The sequence below is a fragment of the Bubalus bubalis genome, chromosome 16 (genome assembly GCF_019923935.1).
Source record: "Bubalus bubalis isolate 160015118507 breed Murrah chromosome 16, NDDB_SH_1, whole genome shotgun sequence".
Taxonomy (NCBI): Eukaryota; Metazoa; Chordata; class Mammalia; order Artiodactyla; family Bovidae; genus Bubalus; species Bubalus bubalis.
In genome coordinates this window covers 18,481,367-18,506,787 of record NC_059172.1, presented here as the reverse complement: position 1 = coordinate 18,506,787, position 25,421 = coordinate 18,481,367, and the positions used below count along the sequence as shown (strand labels likewise).

At 41.2% G+C, this 25,421-nt stretch overlaps 1 long non-coding RNA gene across 1 annotated transcript in view; it reads right to left on the bottom strand.

Moving 5' to 3' along the window:
* Positions 1-24,371, bottom strand: part of LOC123465025 — a 73,676-nt gene extending 49,305 nt beyond the window's left edge. Inside the window, exons 1-3 of the long non-coding RNA XR_006640106.1 lie at positions 24,289-24,371; positions 22,129-22,215; positions 20,082-20,913 (exon numbers count right to left, since the gene is read on the bottom strand). This is a non-coding gene — a long non-coding RNA (uncharacterized LOC123465025). The remainder of the gene's footprint in view (positions 1-20,081; positions 20,914-22,128; positions 22,216-24,288) is intronic.
* Between the last annotated feature and the right edge of the window lie 1,050 nt (positions 24,372-25,421).

The window sequence follows — 25,421 nt, the reverse complement described above, 5'->3', positions numbered from 1 at the left end:
AAAAGATGCTTATTCCTTGGAAGAAAAGCTATGAACAACCTAGACAGCATATTAAAAAGCAGAGACATCACTTTGCCAACAGAGTGCCGTCTAGTCAAAGCTATGGTTTTTCCAGTAGTCATGTATAGATGTAAGAGTTGGACTATAAAGAAGGTTGAGCACCAAAGAATTGATGCTTTTGAACTGTGGTGTTGGAGAAGACTCTTGAGAGTCTCTTGGCCTGCAAGGAGATCCAACCAGTCTGTCCTAAAGGAAATCAGTCCCGGATATTCATTGGAAGGACTGATGCTGAAGCTGAAATTCCAACACTTTGGCCTCCTGATTCGAAGAACTGACTGATTGGAAAAGACCCTGATGCTGGGAAAGATTGAAGGTGTGAGGAGAAGGGGACGACAGAGGATGAAATAGTTGGATGGCATCACCGACTCAATGGACATGAGTTTGAGTAAACTCCAGGAGTTGGTGATGGACAGGGAGGCCTGACATGCTGCAGTCCATGGAGTCACAAAGAGTCGGACACAACTGAGCGACTGAACTGAACTGAATCTTTTCTTATGGATTGTGCAGCTAATGAAGTTTTTCATTTTATAAATTGTGTTTTTCAGTTCTGTACTTTTCATTTGTTTCTTTTTAAAGTCTCTCTTTCTCCATTAGGATCCCTATAACAAGATGTCCATCTTTTCCTTTAAATTCTTTTTTTTTTTTTAATATTTTTTTATTTGGCTCCACCGGGTCTTAGTTGTGGCATGTGGGCTCTAGTTCCCAGATCAAGGATCAAACCCAGGCCCCCTTTATTGGGAGTGTGGAGTCTGAGTCTTTCAACTCCCAGGGAAGTCCCTCCTTTAAATTCTTGAACTTATTTGTAATGGCTATTTTATAATCACTGCCCACTACTGACTACATCTGTGTCATCTCTGGGTCTGTTCCTATTGACTTTATTCTCCTGGTTATGGGTTACATTTTCTTGCTACTTTGGATGTCTAGTAACTTTTTGGAATACTGAACATTACGGATGCTGCAATGCTGAGTCTGGATTATGTCCTTTTCCTTTAAAGAACGTTGCTTATTGAGTGTTGAGTATTGTTTTGGCAAGCATTTAATTCATTCGCTTTGATCCTGTTGAGGCTTGTTTTTCAGCTCTGTTAATGTGTGTCAAGAATAGTCCATGTGCTCGGCTCTAGTACTCCAGTTCCTTGGACTGGCCTCTCATGGGTCTCAGCTAAATGCCAAGAGTGTTCAGTAACATGGTTACCCTGAGATTGACCAGAAGCCCAATAACCCCATCACTGTGTAAACCAAGAATCTCCATAAGTTCATCGTCTCTCAGTAGCTATTCTCTGCCTAGCCAGGCAGAGTCTTGCCCACACATGCACAGCTTTGTATTTGGCCAAAACCTAAAGGGGACGTGAATGTAGATTTCTGGGGCAACTTCTCTGTTCATTTATTTCTTCTTTAGTACCCTATTGCATCAATTCCGGTCACCGCTGCCGCTGCAGCTCTGATGCCTTCAGCCAATGAGACCATGGCTGTCTTTTAACATCTACTTTCTCATGACACTATTTGGAACATGTCCCATAGCAGGAAGCAAGAATGAATGTGGGGCTCACTTCATGTGTTTTCTTTGCTTAAGGTTCACTGGCTATGCTTTCTGTAAATTTTTACAAGCATTAAGTAAAGCTCTTGGAACATATTAGGTGCTTAGTAAGATGGTTTTTAAGGACACAGGCATGATTAACTTGGCTCACTTGAGTCCTACTTCTGGAAATACCGACAAGTCTTATCAAATGGCCTATCCAGAGAATCAAACTCCATCTCCCCCTCCCACTTCCAGTTTCCCCTTAGGGTAATCAACTTTCTCTTCAGAGGCTGGCAAGCAGGCTTTTTTTTTTTTTTCTTTTTGCACATTTGGGTTACTCAGTTTGTAAAGCTTTGAGCATTCAGAGAATGATCAGAATTACATTCATCCACAATTAAGATGCACACTGCTCTCTGGGGGATTTGATACACATTTTCCAAATCAGCTAAATGCTCTCTGGGAGAATTATTTCTGGGGAGGGGGAGATTGTGAATGACCTAGCATAAATCATCATTTAGAAAGTATCCTTAAAGCCCTGCATGTAGTTTTGCATGTTACCAAGGAAAGAGCTTACGAGGTTGTTCAAAGATCAGTGCTGAAGAGGGGAATAAGGCGGCTCCAGGGGAACCTCCTGGGAAGGGAAGACCAAAAGTAGGAGGCTCTTGGGCAAAAGAAATCCCTAGCAAATGCCTCCTGGCTCTTTCCATTCACCTCAAATGTCCAGTTCTGCCTCATCTTCCTGGGGCACATTTTCCAGACCAGTGAACCAAATGAAAAACAGGCTCTTTTCTTTTGTTTTCATCTTGACTAAGAAGAACAGGTCTCCAAAGGGAGGATTATTTCAAGACTGCTTTGGAGATTACATTTGGATATTTCACATTTCACCATTATCTATCATTCTGTACCCCACCCACCCCCACCCCACATACAGACTGTATAACCAACACCACCCTCCTTTCTGCAAAACATGTGTCATTTGGCTTTGGGGCTTAATGACTCCATTCTTGCCTTAGAGATGATGAATGAACAATTTGAGTTCGGAATTCCTATAGTTTGGCTAGTGGAACCAACGCTCTAATTAACATTTCCTGTTCAGCAACAAGCACCATTCTCCCCAGGCCTGCATTTTGGTTCAAAAGCACAAGACAAACAAGGGATGGAAAAGACCAAATGTGTGAGAGTTTTCATTTTCCTCCAGGGGGAAAAAAAACAACAAGCTATGATTTTCCTCCAAGCAAACAAACTGTTTTCCATATGTTTCCAAGAAAAAACTGCTTTTCTGCCATTCTGCACATTCCACGGATGATTCCAGTGGGGGGATCCTAGGAAGCAGCACGTTTTCTCTTGTTGCTGGGAAAATGTGTTTGCCAACTTGTGGTCTCTGCGCTCTGGTAACTGGGCTTGGGGCACCCACTCCAACTCCACTTCTGAAAGGGAGCCAGAGAACAAGGAGGAGCAGGGTTAGGTTTCTACAAGTTGTGAGGGCGGCAGGACAGGAGCTCAGCGAGGCTGGCCTCGTGGCCTGAGGACGCTGCTGTTCCATACTCTTGTCCCTGCCCCCGGAGTAGATGCCGGCAGGATGCTGGGCCTTCTGCAGAAAGATGGTCTAAAATAACTTCTACAATGTAACTTCTGGCTCCTGGGATGCCTGTGGTTCCCACACTCAAACCACAGGGCACAGGTCAAGGGCAGCCCTTCTAATCCTTGCTGCTGCCAAGTCGCTTCAGTCGTGTCCGACTCTGTGCGACTCCATAGACGGCAGCCCATCAGGCTTCCCCATCCCTGGGATTCTCCAGGCAAAAACACTGGAGTGGGTTGCCATTTCCTTCTCCAATGCATGAAAGTGGAAAGTGAAAGTGAAGTCGCTCGCTGGACTATTAAAAACACCTGACCTCATCTTTCCCCTATTTCAACACCTTCAATAGTTCTCCCATTGCTTTTAGGATAAAGTTCATTCTCTCCAGATTTTCTCACGAGGTAGGTTCTCACCAACCTAATTCTACTGTATCTTTACTCTCATCTCTCATTACTCCCTCCACAATTCTGTCTCCACCCCTCTCTCCAGCCCCCACAACTTTCTCCACTCTAGCACACAAAAGTGTTTGCAGCCCCTTGAACACACAGAACTCTCTCTTTTTGGGTGTGCTGTTCCTATGGACAGCAACAATCCACACATGCTCTACCGTGCTGACTCCTAGTCATACGTCAAATCTCAATGCTGGCTTACTTCCTCCAGGAAGCCTTCCTTCCAGCCTGGGGTAGGAAGTGACCTCCTATTTGCTGCCATGGTGCACCATGCTTGCCACATCTCAGTTAGTCATTGATAAGTATTACGAATATGTCTATGTAGCAAACCCTGGGGATACAGTGGAAAGAAAACAGTAATAAACAAGTAAAAGAAGCAAATAAGTGGGTAAATACCATCTGTACTAAGAACTGGGAAGGAAGAGGATATAGACATGAAAAATAAGGAGTGAGGCAAAGACTATCTATATGATTTAACTCTGATGTTCTCTTTACCTCTCTTTCCATTAGACATCAGGTCTTCTGGAGCAGAGATTCATATTAATCATCTCTTTATTTCAAAACACACAACACAGGACGTGGCGTATAGAACGCGCTCGATAAGAGTTTGTGGTTTGAATCACAGCCATTTTCTGTTCCAATTCTAGGCTTATTTTCAGCTCTGCTGGAAATTGGAAATGTCAAATCTTTTTCCAGGAGGGGTAAACTGGGTAATTAAAGGGACCAAGAACAAAGACACTGGCTCAGTTGGGATTCACCCCCCAAATCTGTCATGCACCTATCATTATTCCTATGATAGGAGAGTGTTTTAAAATATGTCCTCAGAGAGAGTAGCCAAGATGATGGAGTAGAAAGGCCCTGAGCTCACCACCTCTCATGAGCACCCCAAAATCACAGCTGTCTGCAGAACAACCACTGATGGAAAAGACTAAAATACATCCCCAAGTTCTCCCTCAAAAGATAAAGCCCAGTTCTTCTCCCCTTGAAGGTGTGCTGTTCTTGGTGACTGATTTCTAATAAATGGGATACTGCAGAAATGATCATGTGCTCATGTGGAGGCTAGAAAGAGAGACACTGCAGCTTCCATCCATCTCTCTTACCTTGCTCTGTGGGAAGCCAGTGCCACATTTTAAGATGAACCAGCAGCTTCTGGAGAGACCCACGTGGTGAGGAATTGAGGCCTCCTGCCAACAGCCAAATGAATGACTATCTTAGGAATTGACCCATTAGTCCCAGGCAAGCCTTCAGATGACTATGGCTATGGCCAGAACCTTGGCTACCTAATATGAGACCTTAAACCACAGCCATTTAACTAAACTGCCCCCACTTTCCTGACCCCCAGAAACCTACAGATAATAAATGCTTGTTTAAAACTACTCTATTTGGGGGCATTTTATTATTCAGTAATAGAGAGTTAAAAAAATTGGTCTGCACACTTGAGTGTATGCAGAAAGACAAAGAAGTTAGCTGAGCCTCCCCTGCAAGGAAGTTAGCTGGGCCTCCTCCTTTCATTCCAGAGAGGAAAGGAGGGTTTGTCTGCAGAACCAGAAGGGTAGTTACTTTATCCTTAGTGGGGACTGGGCCTATCTTGGGATCTCTGGTTTCCAACTTTCTCCTTAGCATCTCCCACAGAAGCTGTGAATACAATGTAGGCATGTCATTCCTCACTCATGCTGCTTGAAAACTTTTTATGTGCTTAGCCATGTGCTTAAGAGCTTTGCATACGTTAATTTATTTAAGCCTCACTACACAGCTGTGAGGAACGATTATTATCCCTGCTTTACAAATGAAGAAACTGAGGCACTGAGCAGTTAACTAACTTGCCAAGCAGGCTTTTCATATTGGACTGGACTGTTAGTCACTCAGTCATGTCCAACTCTTTGCGACCCCACAGACTGTAGCCCGCCCAGCTTCTCTGTCCACAGGATTCTCCAGGCAAGAATTCTCCAGGGAGTGGATTGCCATTCCCTCTTCCAGAGGAACTTCCCAACCCAGGGATCGAACCCTGGTCTCCTGCCTGGCAGGCAGATTCTTTACTGTTTGAGCTACAGGGAAGTCTCTTCCATATTGGAAGAAAGGTCCTAATATAGACGAAGACCTACACTCTGACAGGCATCTTAATGGAAGCATGTGTATTAGCTGCTCAGTCATGTCCAACGCTTTGCAACCCCATGGGCTGTAGCCTGCCAGCCTCCCCTGTCCATGGGATTCTCCAGGGAAGAATACTAGAATGGGTAGCCATTCCCTTCTCCAGGGGATCTTCCTGACCCAGGGATCAAACATGGGTCTCCTGCATGGCAGACATATTCTTTACTGTCTGAGCTGCCAGGGAAGCCCCAACAGATACTTTAATATTATTTCCTTCAATCCAGAAACAAATCTGCAGGGAATAGATCAAACCCTTGTCTTATAATGCTAACAAAAATGAAGCCCAGGGAGGTTAAGTGGCTTGCCCATGGTCATACAGGAAGTGGCAGATGTGGGTTCGAAAGTTAGGCCCGAATGTCTCCAAAGTCCTCTTTCCACAGCATCTAGCTGCCTCTCTGTTCCCACTACCCTCTCCCTGCTCTCTCAGCTTTAGATGTGTGCTTGGCACATCCAGAAAAATCACCCAGGTGCTGGCCAGCTGCTTAAATGAGTAGAGAGCTGATAGCCCTGAATCTGCACACTCCCAGGCACCTCCAGATAGCTTTTTCCAGCACCCACATCTGTGCCAAACCCTGGGTTTTACTGCAAACCCTGGGTAAAAGATGTATGGGCAAAGCAGGAATGGAGGAAACAGGATAAATGGGATGCAATAAAACCCAGCTGGTTTGTCTTCAAGGCAAGAGTTCAATAAATCCAGAGGCACCTGTGCTTGTGACATTCCCGAGGCTGGATTTGCCACTGGGCTTGGCTTGGCTTCCTGAGAAACAGCAGGGATTCAGAGGAGATGGAGAGAAAGCTTTCTTCTGACTGTCAGGAGAGGGAAGAACCTCGTCTATGAAGTCAGACAGGCCAGCCTCAGGACAAATCATAAAATGAGGGAACTTTGTGTCCTGTGCTTACCTACCTGCCTGTCTGTGTAAGTGGAGAAAATGCTTCCCTGTAACACAGCAGGCACTCACTCATCAGTGTTCGTCCCCTCCTGTTAACCCTCTTTCTTACCCTTCCTTAACATGGAAGTCAAGGTGCTTCCTGTGAGCTAGAAATCATTAGCACTCCCTTCATTTCTCTAAGAAACTGGATTGGAACCTCCTCTTGACACTCGAGATGATTGAGTTTTGCCACAATACAGGGGAGAAAAAGAAAACTATGTGGTTCAAATCTGAGGGCTTAAGGATTACTTGGAGACTGAGCTAGAAAATACAAACTGAAGCTTCACACCAGCAATTCTGATTCACTGAGAAGCTGAAAGAAAATTACCATTTACAGTAGATCCATTAGACCTGGATTAGCAAGAACTCCAGGCAGAGTTAGAAAAGCCTCCCAGCCAGGAGGTCAATTCATACTTATTACTCTGAAAAATTATTACGGCCATGGTTGTCTCTAGACAGTTGGACATAAAAGTTTGTATTGAGAGATGAAGGGAGAGTTTGACCACAAAATCAAAAAGACAGTTGCTCTTTTATCCTTTTGGAGACTGGGCTCATCTTTGGGGTCCTTCGGTCCCTTTTAAGAGCTGTTTTTGTCCATTTGTTGTTTATACTCGATGAAATTTTGGCCCTCATGACCTTTGCTCCTGGTATTACACCTATGAATATGTTATGTTACATGGGAAAAGTGACTTTACCATTGTAATTAAAGTTACTAATCAGTGGCCTATAAAATAGGAAGATTATCCTAGATTAACTGGGTTGGGCCAATATAATCACATGACCCCTTCAGAGTAGAAGAGGAAGGCAGAAAGGAAAGCCAGAGAGATTCAAAAAGCAAAAATGACTTAACATGCTATTTTTCACTTGAAGATGGAAGGGCTATATAAGAATGAATATGCATGGCAGCTTACAGACAGCCAACAACAAAGACCTCAGTCCTACAACCTCAAGGGTTGGATTCTGCCAACACCTTGAATGAGTTTGAAAGTGGAATCATCCCCAAAGCCTTCAGATGAGAGCCCTGATGGCTGACACCTTGATTTCAAATTAGGAGTACACTGAGCAGAACTCAACATTCAGAAAACGAAGATCATGGCATCTGGTCCCATCACTTCATGGGAAATAGATGGGGAAACAGTGGAAACAGTGTCAGACTTTATTTTGGGGGGCTCCAAAATCACTGCAGATGGTGACTGCAGCCATGAAATTAAAAGACGCTTACTCCTTGGAAGGAAAGTTATGACCAACCTAGATAGCATATTCAAAAGCAGAGACATTACTTTGCCAACAAAGGTCTGTCTAGTTAAGGCTATGGTTTTTCCTGTGGTCATGTATGGATGTGAGAGTTGGACTGTGAAGAAGGCTGAGCGCCGAAGAATTGATGCTTTTGAACTGTGGTGTTGGAGAAGACTCTTGAGAGTCCCTTGGACTGCAAGGAGATCCAACCAGTCTATTCTGAAGGAGATCAGCCCTGGGATTTCTTTGGAGGGAATGATACTAAAGCTGAAACTCCAGTACTTTGGCCACCTCATGCAAAGAGTTGACTCATTGGAAAAGACTCTGAAGCTGGGAGGGATTGGGGGCAGGAGGAGAAGGGGACAACAGAGGATGAGATGGCTGGATGACATCACTGACTCGATGGGCGTGAGTCTGAGTGAACTCCGGGAGTTGGTGATGGACAGGGAGGCCTGTCAAGCTGTGATTCATGGGGTCACGGAGAGTCGGACATGACTGAGCAACTGAACTGAACTGAACTGAGAAGAGCTCAGAAGTGCTTGCCTAGATTCTCTATCTACACAACTGTGAGATAGTAAGTGGGTATTGTTTTAAGCTGCTGTTAGTTACACAGCACTAGAAAACTAACAACATCTAAGTGTTTTTATTTTTTGAATGTTTTGGTATGGATTTTTTATTTTTGTTCAATTTTTTGCTGGTCTAAGACTTGAATTCATTGATAGATGGTTTCTTACACCCGTGCTTCCTGCCTCTCTTTGAAGACCCTGTCAGACCCAGTCCACATCATACAGGAAACCTTGCCTGGTGGAGTCATCTTTTATCATTAGGAATAATGGTCTTTTCCCAAAAAAGATTCCTATTTTGTTTGTAAGTGAAAGTTAAGGGTGGAGTGGAGGTGATAAAGGGTTGAATGTATACATGGGAAGGTAGAGTAATGTTTGGGAGCCAAATAGAATGCCAAGTTCATTAATTTATTCATTCAAGGATTATCGATTGAGCATCTAATATGTTCCAGGTAGTCTTCTAGGAGTTAAAGAGATACTGGTGAATAAGACTAAGTCCCTCTCTAATGAACTCTACAGTCTAGAGAAGGGAGGCAGATAATTAGTCAACAACTAATAAAGAAAGTATTTCAGGCAGTAATAAGTCCTATGGGGAGAAAACCTCTAGTATTGTAGGGCTTCCAGAGGAAGTCACTATAAAGAAGGTAGCTGCTAAAGTCCTCTCTGAGGATATATTATTGAGCTGAGACCTGAATGATGAGAAGTCTGGAATCTGTCCAAACAAGGGAACAGCAATTGCAAAGTCCCAGAGGTCGTAAGGAGCCTGATATGTTTACTGAACAGGGGAGAAAGGGACAGTTGACAAAGATGCAGTGAGCAAAGAGGAATGAATAGCTGAGATCAGACTGGTAGAGAGAGGCCAAATCAACCAGAGCCTTGCAGACCACAGTTAAGAGTTTGGAGTGATTATCTGCATTGCACAACCACTGAATGTGGCATATTATTGCAACTGCTTCCAGACCAGTCTCTCCATGTTCAATCGCTTCCTCCCCAGTCCCTCCTCTATTCTGCTGCACCTGAGTAACCCTTGTAAATGGCTGGCCAAGCCATGTCCCTCTTTAACTCTAGAAACTACCAGTGAATCCCATAGCCCACTGGGTGAGGTCCAGACTGGACTGGCAGACTCTAATAAGTCCCCATTCTCACTCCCAGGCTTGTCTCTGGGCCTCCCTTATCTCACCCCCATGGTCAGATCACATTAAACTATGCCTGTTCCTCTAAATACATTCTACTTTTCTCTCCTCCACATATCAACATCAAGGGTTACAATGGGAAAAATCTTGCAGGAAGTTTACCCGAGGGACTTTACCCTAGGAAAGGTAAGAGTTGATTTGGAGCAAACAACAAAGATGGTGAATCACCCAGGGACCAGCGATAGCAGGGAGCTGTTACCTGGACAGGTCTTGAGAGACAGGAGGAAGGAGTCATACTAGCAGAGCCTGGTAGGAGTCAGAGCTTGGAACAGGAGCTGGGGTAGGGGGTGGGGGACAGTATATACCTGCTGTCAAAACCATAGTAGGCTTAGAGGGATCAAAGAAGTATTTCAACTGGCTCTTACCTTGCACTCCCCTGCCAGAGCCTCTCATTGGCCCTGAAATAGAAAGCCAGAGGGCAAGTCTGTTTGTTGATGATGTCATAGAGGTCAGCTCATGGCTCACACAAAAAAAAGAACAGCCCAGCTGGGAGAGGACAGTCAGCACCCAGACTTGCTGTTCTTACTACATGGAATGTCTTCCCCTTGCATTTTTACCCAGAAAACTAGCAGTTTATCTTCAAAACTATCTTCCAAAACCTACCTGAGTGGAAAAAAAACATATCAAATTAAAATATTCTACTAAAGTCCTTGCATTGTCCAGGAAGAAGCAAAAGCATTCATTTGTATTAAACTGTTTTAAGTCAAGAAAATACGGTATAATTTTTAGGGCAACCACTAAAAAAAAAAAGATAAAAGAATGTAATATCTAAAAAGATAATAGAGGGTGGAAATGAAATGATTAAGTACACTTGAATAATTGGAAAGAAGGCAACAAAGAAGTGGAACAAAGAAGAAAAATTATAAGTGGTAGATTTAAACCAAGCATATAATTTTTTCACTATTTATACTAATGTGTAAATGGACCAAATGCTTCGATTAAAATGTAAAGAGTGTCAGACTGAATTTTAAAAACTCAACTATGTGAAACGCACCTTAAATATAAGGACATAGGAATGTCGACTGTAAAAGGATGGAACAAAATTTAGCATACAAACATTAAGAAAAACAAAGATAGTGTAGCCATATCTAACAAAGTAAATATTTAAAACATACTAAATATTACTAAAGAAATGATATTTGATGATGATAAAAGAGTCAATCCACTAGAATTAATTCAACTCTGTTCAGCATAACACTGCTAAAGTTTTATGCATGTAATAGTCTCAAAATATATGAAACAGAAGGTAAAAGAACTAAAAGGAGACATAGGCAAACCTATTTCCCACTGAATGATAAAGTAGACAAAATTATCAAAAAATAGAACAACAAAATTAATACACTTAATCTACATTGACTACCACATTCAACAACTGCAGAATATACATTTTATTCAGGTGAACGTGGACTATTTACCAAAACTGACGATATTCACGACCAAAGCAAATCCCCATGAATTTAAAAGAATTGAAACCACCAATTGCACTTGGCCTACAGTGCAACTGAAGTAGAAATAAATAACCAAAAGAGAACTACCCAATTGCGAAAAAATTGTGAGAACCCTAAATGAATGGAGGAATATACCATCTTCATAGATCAGAAAGCACAATATTATAGAGATGGCAGTGTTCCCAAGTTTGACCTGCAAACATCAGTGCAGCCAAAGCAAAACCCCTGCTGCTCCGTGTGAGAGTGTGTGTCTTTGGTGAGTATTGACAAGCTCATTTTAAAATACATATGAAAAAAAATAAAATCCATATGGAAATGCAAAGTGCTAAGCATAACCCAGACAATATTGAGGAAGAGCAGAGCTATAGGACTAACATTACCATGTATCAAGATTTATAATGTTATGGAGAGTATAGAATTATTGCAAAAAATATGCAAATAGACCAAAATAATAGAACTTCCATAAATTGATACACACATATATGGTCACTTAATTCATGATATACTAGAAAAACAGATTTGCTTAAAATAAATTGTTCTAAAGCAAATAGAAATCTTTTAGGGAAAAATCAATCTTGATTCTTACTTTACATTACATATAAAAAGCAATTCTAAGTGATTGCAACCCAAACTGAAAGATAAAATAAAAAGGTTCTAAAAGTAGGAGAACCTCTTTGTGCCTTGGGGTAGTTAATATTCCTTCAGTAGGACATATAAAGTGCTAAATATAAAGGAAATTGGACTATGTTAAGATGAACTTTTCTTTTTCTAAAAACATAATTGAATGAGTGCCAAGGAAGTCCACAGAGTGGGATAAGATATGTGTAACACAAATCAAAAAGAGGACTTGTATTCAGAACATATAAAGAACTCCTATAAATCAATAAGAAAGTAACCAAACATACAAGTCAATCAGTCAATGGAAAAATGGCAAAGACTTAAATAGACGCTTCACAAAACAGATTAGCTAAAGGAATAATACATGTATGAAAAAGTGGTCAAGTTTATTAGGATATCAGAGAAGTGCTAACCAAAACTCCAATGTGACATCACATCTATCAAAATGAGTAAAACTAAAAAGCCAGATGATACAAAGCATTGGTAGGATGTGGAACAAGTATAATCCTGTATATTGCTTATGGGACTACAAACCAAAAGTATCTATGAAAGATGAACATATACAACCCTGATACAACCCAGCAAATTTTACTGCTATGATATACAACGGAAATGCATTCACATACAACGGAAATGCATTCACATACAACGGAAATGCATTCACATACAACGGAAATGCATTCACATACAACGGAAATGCATTCATATACAACGGAAATGCATTCACATGCTCCTCAAAAAGCACGTGAAGCGTGTGCTGTCATACTAGTCCACAGGCAGCGTCATACTGGAAGCTACTCAAATGCTTGTCAATGTCAACACTGTAAGTAAATGTTGTATTTTCACACAATGGAATACGAAGCAGCAATGACAACAAGCAAACTACAACCACATCCAGGAACATGAATAAATCTCATAAACACAATGTTGAGACAAAGAGGACGCAGAAAAGTACATAGTAAAACCTTCTATTTATATAAAGTATGTAAAAGAGTTTATTGTGTTTGAAGTTAGATGGTGGTTACTGAAATGAATGGACAGTGGTTAAAGGTGGGCATGACTGAGCTTCTGAGATGCTGGTTACCAAGAAGTTTCAATTTGTGAAAATACACCAAGTTCTACACTTATGATTTGTATACTCTTCTCTATTTATGTTATATTGTAATAAAAGGGTACCAAAAATTGATTTCTGGTAGATTGATCAATATGACTTCATTAAAACTAGCAACTTCTTGAATAACATAAGCCCACTGATGAGAGAAGGGAAGAGAAGTGCTAACAAGTTACTTTGGAAAACAGGATGATGACTATAATCCATAAAGCTAAAGACAAAAAGAAGTGTGTAGAAATGCTCTACTCTAGTTATGTGAATGTGTTTCTCATAAAGGGCATGGGTTAGTAATTCTGAAATTATGAGTGTGTGACATTTGAACAAGTAAGTATTTATATACATTGTAGGTCATGTATAGAAATACATCATATACGTATGATGTATTTGACCTACCTGTACATTGTAGGTCAAAACAGCCAAGTTTTTCACTATCAGAGAAAGAAGATAAAAATTAGAGAAGTAAGAAGGATCAGATGAGCCCTGTGGTGTTGGATAGAATCTATACATCAGCATAAATTCATGACTTTTAATATACCAATACATCTACATAGATGTATGTGTGATTTATACATGCCTGCATATACTTCTTACTCCTTTCTCTTGAGAGGGCCTAGAAGCAGTGACACTCCGGTAGCAATGAGCACACCTAGCACCAGGATCTTGATTCTAAATACCAATGCATAATTCAAGGAATGAGGGATCTTGGGAAAATGATTGAGTTTAGGGTTTGGAAAGGGAAAGTACATGGTGAGCATGGAGGTCATATGGAAACAGAAATGAAGGAATTGCCAAGGGGGAAAAAAATGATGGGTGATGTTGAAAAGACACAAAAGCCAACTTGAAAGGGTTCCCATTGATTACATCTGTGACAATTTGAGGAATAAATAAATATTTTTTAAAAAGGAATATAACTCATAGAATAAAATAAATGTTTATGAATCCATAGTAATACAATTGAATAGGTAAATGGGAGCAAAAAGACAGCCCTTACTTACAGTAGAATTTCTAGTTAATAAATTTGGAGGGAATTATAGAAGTAGAAAATCCCATATGTGCTCAGTCACTTCAGTCGTGTCTGAATCTTTGAGACCCCGTGAACCATAACATACCAGGCTCTTCTGTCTCTGGGATTTTCCGGGCAAGAATACTGGAGTGGGTTGCCATGCCCTCATACAGAGGATCTTTCTGACCCGGGGTTGAATCCATGTCTCCTGCATCTCCTGAATTTCAGGCAGATTCTTTACTGCTGAGCCAAGGGGGAAGCCCAGAAGTAGAAAATTACTACTAGGACTGGAAAAGGTCAGTTCTCATTCCAATCCCAAAGAAAGGCAACACCAAAGAATGCTCAAACTACCACACAATTGCACTCATCTCACACTCTAGTAAAGTAATGCCTAAAATTCTCCAAGCCAGGCTTCAGCAATTCGTGAACTTGCAGATGTTTAAGCTGGTTTTAGAAAAGGCAGAGGAACCAGAGATCAAATTGCCAGCATCTGCTGGATCATGGAAAAAGGAAGAGTTCCAGAAAAACATCTATTTCTGCTTTATTGACTATACCAAAGCCTTTGACTGTGTGGATCACAATAAACTGTGGAAAATTCTTCAAGAAATGGAATACCAGACCACCTGACCTGCTTCTTGAGAAATCTGTATGCAGATCAGGAAGCAACAGAACTGGACATGGAACAACAGACTAGTTCCAAATAGGAAAAGGAGCACGTCAAGGCTGTATATTGTCACCCTGCTTATTTAACTTATATGCAGAGTACATCATGAGAAATGCTGGGTTGGATGAAGCACAAACTGGAATCAAGATTGCCAGGAGAAATATCAATAACCTCAGATATGTAGATGACACCACCTTTATGGCAGAAAGCAAAGAAGAACTAAAGAGCCTCTTGATGAAAGTGAAAGATGAGAGTAAAAAAGTTGGCTTAAAGCTCAACATTAAGAAAACCGAGACTGTGGCATCCTGTCCCACCACTTCATGGCAAATAGATGGAGAAACAGTGGCTGACCTTATTTTTTTGGCTCCCAAATCACTACAGATGGTGACTGCAGCCATGAAATTAAAAGACGCTTACTCCTTGGAAGAAAAGTTATGACCAACCTAGATAGCATATTCAAAAGCAGAGAAATTATTATGCCAACAAAGGTCTGTCTAGTCAAGGCTATGTTTTTTCCAGTAGTCATGTATGGATGTGAGAGTTGGACTGTGAAGAAAGCTGAGCACCGAAGAATTGATGCTTTTGAACTGTGGTGTTGGAGAAGACTCTTGAGAGTCTCTTGGACTGCAAGGAGATCCAACCAGTCCATCCTAAAGGAGATTAGTCCTGGGTGTTCATTGCAAGGACTGATGTAGAAGCTTAAACTCCAATTCTTTGGCCACCTGATGCGAAGAGCTGACTCATTTGAAAAGACCCTGATGCTGGGAATGATTGAAGGCAGGAGGAGAAGGGGACGACACAGGATGAGATGATTGGATGGCATCACCGACTCAGTGGACATGAGTTTGGGTAAACTCCGGGAGTTGGTGATGGACAGGGAGGCCTGGCATTCTGCAGTCCATGGGGTTGCAAAGAGTCAGACACAACTGAGTGACTGAACTGAACTGAACTGAAACAATGTAGTAATAATTATTGCGTGCAAGAATCATCAAGGGAGGCTAAAATTAGTGGGTGAAAATATAATGAAGAACAGAGTATTTGCATAGTCTCCAAGTGTCTCCCCAGGGGATACCTCTTACTTACAAAGAGAAAAATAGTAACTTTACTTTGGAGAATCCTGACACACACCACCAATAATAATCAATTGTTCAAAGGCAACCTGCATATAATAAGATGTAATATATGTGCCTTCTGATGTGTTGCACTGAGAAGCACAATGTCATTTCCATGGTATGCTTGTCCCCTCCAAATACATAATCTCAACCAACCATGCAAAAAAACCCCCAAAACTGACAATATCAAGTGCTGCTGGGGATGTAGTGAAATCAGCATTCTTGTGTATTACTGGCGGTAGTGCAAACTGACACCACCACTTTGAAAAACTGTTTGGCAATTACTTATTCATACAGTTATACATACACTTGTCATATGACCCAGTAGTTCCATGCCCAGGTATTCATCCAAGAGAAATGAAAACTTGTGCCCACACAAAGACTTGTACAGAGACTTTTATAATGGTTTTATTTGTAATAGGCAGAACAACTCAAATATCCACCAACTGGTGAGTGGATAAATAAATTGTGGTACCTCCACACAACAGAATATACTCAGCAATGAACAGAAACAAACTGCTGATATCAAAATGAATCTGTCTAAAATGCCTGATGCTAAGTGAAAGAAGCCAGACTCAAAAGGCTCCATGTGGTATGAAGCTATTTATATGGCATTCTGAAAAATCAAAACTGCAAACGTCAGGGATTAAAAACAGATAGGTAGGTACCAGGGGTTGGGGCTGAGGGTCAAAAGCTGACTACTAAATATTAGGGGGCCTATGAGACTGTTTTACATGATAATTGTGGTAGTGGTTACATGACTGTAAATATTTATCAAAGCTCAGAACCAAATGCTAAAAAGAGTGACTAAACTCCCCAATAAACCAAAACTTCTTAAAGATACCATGTTTATAGTTTGAGCTTCCCTGGTGGCTCAGATGGTAAAGCGTCTGCCTGCAATGAGGGAGACCTGGGTTCAATTCCTGGGTAGGGAAGATCCCCTGGAGAAGGAAATGGTAATCCATTCCAGCACTCTTGCCTGGAAAATCCCATAGATGGAGGAGCCTGATAGGCTACAGTCCATGGGGTCACAAAGAGACGCGACTTCACTTTCACTTTCACTTCACTTTATAGTTACAAATGCTTAAAATAGTGTTGATAATTATAAGAAAACACGAGACAAACCCAAATTGAGGGACATTGTACAAAGTAACTCTTCAAAAGTGCCAAGGTCATAAAAGACTAAGGAAGACAGGAATTGCCACAGATTAGAAGAGACCATGGCACTCCACTCCAGTACTCTTGCCTGGAAAATCCATGGACGGAGGAGCCTGGTAGGCTGCAGTCCATGGGGTCGCTGGGAGTCAGACATGACTAAGTGACTTCACTTTCACTTTTCACTTTCATGCATTGGAGAAGGAAATGGCAACCCACTCCAGCATTCTTGCTTGGAGAATCCCAGGGACGGGGAGCCTGGTGGGCTGCCGTCTATGGGGTCACACAAAGTTGGACACGACTTAAGCGACTTAGCAGCAGCAGCAGCAGCAGAAGAGACCAAGGAGACATGACAATTTAAGGCAATGTGTAAATCCTAGATTGGATCCTGAACTGTAAAGAGGAAAAAAACGAGATAGTAGGAAACGAGATTAAGGTCTCTGGATTAGTTAATAGTATGGTGTGAACATTAATTTTCTGCTTTGATAACTCCATTATGATTATGTAATAGGTTACTCAGGGAAAGCTGGACGAGGGGCACACAGGAACTCTTACTTTTGCAAGTCTAAAGTTTCTGAACGTCTAAAGTTATTTCAAATTAAAATGTTTAAAATCATCCATAATTTCTATTTATCAAAAGATGCCATGAAACTGTAAAAAGACAATCCAAAGAATGGGAGAATCTATTTATAATATACATATTCAACAAAGAATTCATTTTCAAAATAGATAAATATTAACAAATTAAAAAGAAATATATATAATATACACATATATTATATATATTAGAAGAAGAACAAAAATTGTGCCAGGTAATTCACAGAATACCTAACTGGCCAATAATGGTAAAATCCATGCAATTTCATTAGGCATCATGAATATGCAAAATAAAAACCACAATGAGATGCCACTACACACTTAACAGAATCACTGTTCTTAAGAGGCTGATACTACCAAGTGGTGGCAACAATTTGAATTAGTACTGGATTTTCACATCCTTTTGGTGGGAATGTAAATTGGGACAATCTACTAACGGTAAGGATGTTTGTGCTTTGTCCCCCAGCAACTCTGCCCCTCATAATACAGAACTAAACCTCTATGTGTATATAGTCACCCAAAGACACGCACAAAATTATGATAGCATTACTATTTGTAATAGCCCCAAACCACTGCAAACAAAATGTCGGTCATCATAAATCGTGGCATATTCACACAATGGAATAGTATGCAGCAGTAAAAATGAAGAAAGTACCAGTATACATGATAACATGATTTAATCATACAAACATAACATTGAGCAAAGAGGCAAAATTCCTCTGTGAGGAACAGTTGTTAGTTTGGCAGGTGGTGATAGAGCAGAAAGATGATGCCTGGGGGGGCCTGAGGGGACGATAGGTACAACCATGTGTGCACTTTGTGAAAATACATTGAGCTGTACCCTTATCTGCATATGTTACACCACTTACAAAATATGTAATTCTTAAAACCTTTTGGAAAGAAAATGATACATAAAAATGTTTTCATGCTAATGCTAAGTCACTTCAGTCATGTCCGACTCTGTGTGACCCCATAGACGGCAGCCAACCAGGCTCCCCCGTCCCTGGGATTCTCCAGGCAAGAACAAGAACACTGGAGTGGGTTGCCATTTCCTTCTCCAATGTATGAAAGTGAAAAGTGAAAGTGAAGTCGCTCAGTCGTATGCGACTCTTAGCGACCCCATGGACTGCAGCCTACCAGGCTCCTCCATCCATGGGATTTTCCAGGCAAGAGTACTAGAGTGGGGTGCCATTGCCTTCTCCAATGTTTTCATAAAACTATTTAAAAGTCCCTTTGTTTTGAAGAAAACATAAATGACCTGGATAAAGCACTTCACTGTATGGGTGCAGCAAACAGCTGGGATAGACCTTTTAAATGTAGGTGTGATGTAAAATGTTAGATTTCTATGTGTATGCTGAAACAGTTACAGCCACATAAGCAAATGCCAAAAGCAAGCAGACAGAAAATTAGAAAAGGAACAAGCCATACAAATCTGGAGAACTGAAAACAAACAAAAAAAAGTAGTTTCTAAGAAATCAAATTGGAGAAGTGAAAATACATGTTTTATATGATAATCAAACTGCCCTTCTCCTGATGATTTCGGGACTCTGCCTTCTCAGAGTGAAAGCCATGGGTTACCACGTGGGGCAAGGATGAAGAAAGAAAAAGATACATTGCATAACGAAAGGGCATCAGAATGAAAAGAAGATAATTCCCTTGGACATGAAATGCAATCAAGTCAAGACCCATATTTTATCTCTGCTGGAGGCAGTCTTATTTGTTAGTAAAGTGCTGGGATAATCAACCATTGTTCTCCCTGCCAAGACTGTCAAAACAAATACAAGCTTCTTAGCTCAGTGCTAAAAATGTCTGAGCCTTTAGAGAACAGCTGGGCAGAAAGCAATCTTGTTCAATTTCAGCACATTTTCCCCCAAGTATTAGACTGTCCGAATGCACCCCACATCAAAGTATCCCGGACAGCCACTGCAGGGACAGACCTGTCATGAGAACACAGCCTATCAAACTCAAGTAAGCGGAGCACACAATGAAACCACTTTAAACTTGTCCGACTCCACATCTAGAAGAGCAAGGACTTTGAAGCATAAGAAAAGCTACTCTAAACAAGTTCTTTGAGTTGCTTTTTATAAATACAAAAAAATAATGGTGGTCTGCTTGCAAAACACTCTGTCTTGATATGGTTCTGGGAGCCTTAGAAATGATCTCTTGGCTATCTATATCAATATTACCCAAGGGACACCTTCGCTGAAGCATTTTTTGGAATTATGCTCCAGCTAGGAAGTTGGGTTTTATTAAAGCATGTCTCATTTGTGATTTCTATTAATCAGGAGGTGTATCAGTTAGGATGTTTGGGGTAGCAAGCAACAAAAAATTAAAAATCAACTTAACAGATTTAAATAATACTTCTTTTATCAAGTAACAAGAATCTAAGGTGTAATGTACAATATGGTGACTATAGTTAACAATATCGAACTAGATCAATAACATTGAACTAGATCTTAAAAGCTCTCACTGCATGAAAAAAATTTTAAACTATGTATGTGACAGATGTTAAATAGACTGGTGCCATTTTACAATATATACAAATATCAAATCATTATGTTTCACATCTGAAACTAATATAATGTTACATGTTAATTATACTTTCATCTTTAAAATAAATAAAACAGGAATCCCAGAGGGAAAGCAGTCCCAGGTAGTTTAACCCAGTTGCTCAACTGGATAATCAAAGACCCGAGTTCTTACCGTATTTCGACTCTCTAATCCTCAGGCTAGGTCCCCTGATAGTCATACGATGGCTGCCACCGTTCTGGGCATCACATCCAGACACAAGGTGGTAGAAGGTTAGAAAGTGTTCCTATGAGTTTCGTTTTATCAGTGAGAAAAATATCTTTGCAGAAGGCCCCTCAGAAGATCCGTCATCATGTTTCATTGGTCACAATTGTGTCATATGCCCATGCCTAAGCCAAAACGGGTCACAATGCAACCATTAGATTAATTTCCTTCTAAACACAGGGATAAGGTAAGCTTTCTATGACTGACACGAGGGAGGAATGGACATCTAAATATATGTGGGATCCTGCTAGTTGAGAAGGAGGAACAGGCTGTTAGATGGGCAACCATCTGTGTCTGCTACATTTGGGATGCAGAGCAAAACACGCCTAGCTAAATTGAGTTTTTGGCTTGACTGTGGTATGTGCAGAAAATCTTCTAGAGTGTGACCTTGGTTATTGAAAATTATTCTGAAATGCATTAGTCCTCTTTCTGCCCTACTATGTAAAGTGGAATGATACCTTGGGTGCCTCCACACGGAGACACTCCTCTTCTCCCACGCTTTGAGACCTCCTCCTTTATCTCCATCCTCAGGATGGCAGGAGTAAGCCCAGGTCTGTACAGTGGGCTGCTGCTTTCTTGGTCACAGATGATTGGAGCTGAGGTGTGTACAGTGGACCCCAGCTGGACCAATCAGCTTCTCTTCTCTGGGAATCTGGAATGGGGCACTGTTTGATAGCATCAGTTTCTTCCTGTGGTGGGGCCTGTAACACAAAATCTCCAGGATTGTCAGGCAGCTGTTTTCCTGTGATTTAGGATATGAAGAAAAGCTGATTTGGGGGAAGGTGAAAATGAAATATACACAGAAACATAGATGCATATTTCGGTTCCAGAGGTCCCCTTGAAATCCCCTCACTACACACAGACACACATGTGTGTGCATGACCACACGCATGCACACACACACAAACACACACAACATCCAGATCCATGCTAGCTGGAAGTAGCTCACACTACTTGCAACCAGGTCCTAACTCATACAACAGAGCACAGCCCCTTTTTCTGGAGTGACTGAGGACTGCGGCATTTTAGGGTCATCATTAAAAACTTTCAGTTCTTATTAGTCAGAGCTTTGTGTGCAGAAAACAGAAAACCATACCTGTCATAAGTTCAACCCTGGAAGCTGCTACAAAAGATGCCTTTGTTTGAGGTAAACCCTAACTATTGGTTCAGTTTCTAAACCTTTAACTCTTTTCCCTAAAAGTGTATTTAAACAAAACACTTCAGAGTACGGATGGCGCTAACCGGTCAGTGCTGTGGGTGGTGTTTGCTGGAGAGGCAGGGAATGGAACTAACACATATTGAGTTCCAGCAGTTCGCTTTGCATGTATTATTTACTTTAATCCTCACCACATACTATGCAGCAATCACTATAAAACCATTTAGTAAATGAGGAAGTGGAGTTTCAAAGAAGCTCATTGATTTTGTTAAGGGGAGGAAGATTTTAAACCCTGGTCTGAGGAGAAGCACCGCTAATGATGTTTTTATTATTCCACTATGATATTTTCATACAGAAAAAGAAAAGTACCTTGATGGGCTGCCCTGTTAGGTGGATTCTGATTAATGAACTTTTGATTCTGGCTGTTATGAGTATTCACCACACAAATATCAAATATTTTGTATATTCAGGGAAAGAGACAGAGACAGGGAGGATGACCGCCTAGCACCAGGTCTATTAAGATATTTCTGCATTTTCTAAATGAATCATTGCCACATCTGATAGAAATAAAAAACAACAATTTTTAGCACCTTGTTTATAAAGGTGGAAAACCCAAAAGCCAGGTAGATAAGTGATGGGTATAAGATCCTTAGCTGGACCTAGAAACACTTCATAGCCATCTGCTTCTGACTATCTCAGTAGGTGTACATTCTTAGGCTGTTGATTTTTCTTGACTAATTAAAGCTGATTGGAGTCTTAAGAGTTTGGCTTTGTTTTTGTTTTCCCCCATCTTTCACATACTTGAGCTCACAGGCTGTCTTGCTGCTGCCAATTAGCGATCACGTTGGAGAAGAGTTAGTCCCGGCTGTTCCCAGCTCGTATGGGAACCTGTCAGAATGAGATTAGGTAGAATCAGCCAAAACTGAACACTTTCAACGTGGTTTGTTCCTAGCAAGACAATCATGCAAATGTTTAGATCAAAACTCTCCAAACTTAAAATTGTCACAGACACATAAAGCTGCCTCCCCCCTGCCCCCCGCTGCTGTTCTGCAAACCAGTAAACACTTCTCCATCCAATGAATGTTTTCTTTGTATTATTTAGATATAAAAAACAAAGCAGTTGACTTGTTTTTCTTCATTTTGAACAAATGTCACACGTTTATTTTGAGGCATTCCAACATTACAGACATAGGCATGTACAAAGAGAAAGTTTGGATTGGAGTTTGTAATACTGTCAGTAGACCTTCCTGTAAATCTTGCCAGCGAACATCTTGAAGAATGTAAACCACAGGAAAACCCCAATTAGTCAAAATGCCCAGCGAATGGGAGATTCCAGGTTATCTTGAAGTTACCCAGAAAAGCCTTTTCACATCAATGCTTGATGTTGAAACCTTACTGAAAGGTATGAGTTGAATTTCCTGCCCTAAGAAACACAGCTTACTCTGAATGTGATTTAATGCTTTTCTGATAGTTGAGGGTCAGGCTGAACCTCAGGCTAAATATTCTGGACCCCAATTCCCATTGTCCAGAAAACAAAACAGGAGATTGGATAGAATTTGTCCTTGACCGTAGGAAATGGTTTTGAAATTCCTTGAATAAGCTTCTTCTTTCAAGTATGTTGTTCCTTTTTCCTTGTAGAAGAAAAAAAAAGTCTGCAAAACTGGGGGATTTGCCTATACAAATTCCAGTAAAGATTTAAGTTTTTTTCATTTAGTCCTGATGAAAGATGCATATGAGGCCTTAGCCATCAAGATTTGAGAGCCACCCTTCCCCCCTTAGCCTCAGGCCTGGCATAGGCGGAGCTGGAGGAGAAGAAAGTCCATCCCCTAGCCTTGCCCTCACTCTCACCACCTCCAATAGAACAGAACAGCATGGGCTCTGCACTTGGTCATTTCTTCCCAGATCATCACTGTCTAGTCCAGGGTTTCTCAACCTTGGCACTACTGACTCCTTGGACCAGGCGATGCTTTGCCGAGGGAGGCTGTCTTGGGCTCTGTAGATTGTTCAGCAGCATTTCTGGCCTCTACCCACTAGAGGCCAGAGTAGCACTCCCCCTACCTGCCCCCACCTCCAGCCCAACCCCAATTGTGACACCCCAAAATCTCTCCAGACCTTGTTAAATGATCCCTGAAGGGGCAAAATGCCCCCCCAGCTGAGAACGACCAGTTTAGATGGAGACACAATTATTCTTTTTTTTCCCTCTTCTTGTCAAGATTATGAGTTTTCTTGACCTTGGCAAGTAACTGCATAATATATTTCCTGTGCTATTTCATGGAAGAACAAAAATGATTCTCTGATGAAAGTAATATTCTGATTCGAATTGTGTGAGGCAGGCTTCATTAAAACAACTGAAGGTTTGGCATTATTTCTGCAGGGCCGTAGATTTGTTTTCCGCACCAATTCAATCAGAATTGATTTTTAAATACTGAATTTTCATACCTTCCTAAATTTCCTTTGAGGTCATTGTCATTATGGACTTCAAGTCAGAGCCTCAGCCACAGTCTCTCGTGTGGAACTGTCAGCCTGAATTTCACATTTGCATCCATCGAAGAAATATTTTTACTACTGTTACTGCTTCCTTATGCTTAAGAGATTTTCACCCACTGATTTTTTTAAATCCCTTATTCCCTCTCTCCAGTGAATTGAATCACACTGAAATTAAATTTTCTTAACAAATAGTCTACAGGTTTAAAAAAAAAGTCTGCTAAATTGGTGAACTTTGGGGGTTAGTTTTATATCCCTGATTTTAAGCCCACCGAGGTACTTCTGTTATAGAAAGAGGGAGGAGTTAAACTGTTTTTGGATAAGCAGATTGTTTGTATGGTTAATGCTGCAATGAAAGTCTCTATGCATAAATCTTCACGCACACATCTCAGCAGCAATTTCAGCTAAAACTTAAGACGATGAATATAGGTCAGAGGGTGTGAATGTTTTAAGTTTCAATACGTACTGCCAAATTACCTCCAGAAGGCGGTGCCCATTTTCAGTTTCTTTATTGGCAATTCTCTTGAAGGGCTTCCGTCTTGTTCTGTCAGCCTCCGGGCCTGCAAAGACATTTCCCGCAGGACGTTCTCCAGCTATGTCAATATAATAAGATCCATCTCGAGATATCTGTCAACAGCCTCCCTGGGCCCATCTCAGACCATCTGTCAATGGCAACTCTAATATATTTGGGGAAGATGCTGATGCAGTTGCCAAAAACAAGTTTGCAATATTGAATCAGGGTTTCCAATCAGAGAAGTTGCAGAATTGAAATGTGTCGATGGCATGTGACAATCTTAGTCCGATATCCAGAGACTCCTAGAAGCAAAGTGTCCTTGCAAATTTAAGGACAGCCGCAAGACAGAGAGTGTGGATTACCTTTCCCAGGAATTCTGTAGAGCTCACACCATCCCAACCATGTTGTAAACCTGGCAGCAAGAATTGACTGCCAAACCTCAGCCTCGGGCAAGACTAGGGAGAAAAACACCAGTTTGATGCAGGGCCATAGTACTTAGAAAGGTACAGGGAGACCACCGGACTCTCATGCATGCAACTGGTACCCTGAGTGGGTTTGTATTCCATGCAACCAAAGACACCTAAATGTGATAACATATGTGCTCCCAGGAGATGGAAAAAAATCAGCTTTCTTAAGTGTATGAAATGTCTATAAATTGGAAAACACTACACCTGTATGAGTTTATTACACCTGTCATTATATTGTTATGCACTCTGAACTATTCTAAGATCTGGCATTGAAAGCATCTAGAATCTATCCATTTGATTTTAGATGCTCAAAATCATAAGTGCCAGTAATTGCCTGGTGTCATCCCCTCCCTAAGCCCTCCATTGAGGGCCACTTGAACTCTAAAGAATCATGGAGCCCAAATCAGCCTTTAGCTTTCAAGAGGCTGATATGTATTTCTAGCATTCAGATGGCCAGGGTTGCCTCCGCCTTCAAATGGACGATGTGTGCTCTTTTCTCTGTACCACTGGCTAACTGAGTCACCTTTTGAAGTGTCACAGATAAACACGAAGTGCCCCGATATCCAGTCTGTCCTTTAGCCCCCTGGACCTCATCGTCCTTTTGGCATCTAGTCTGAATGAAAGAAACC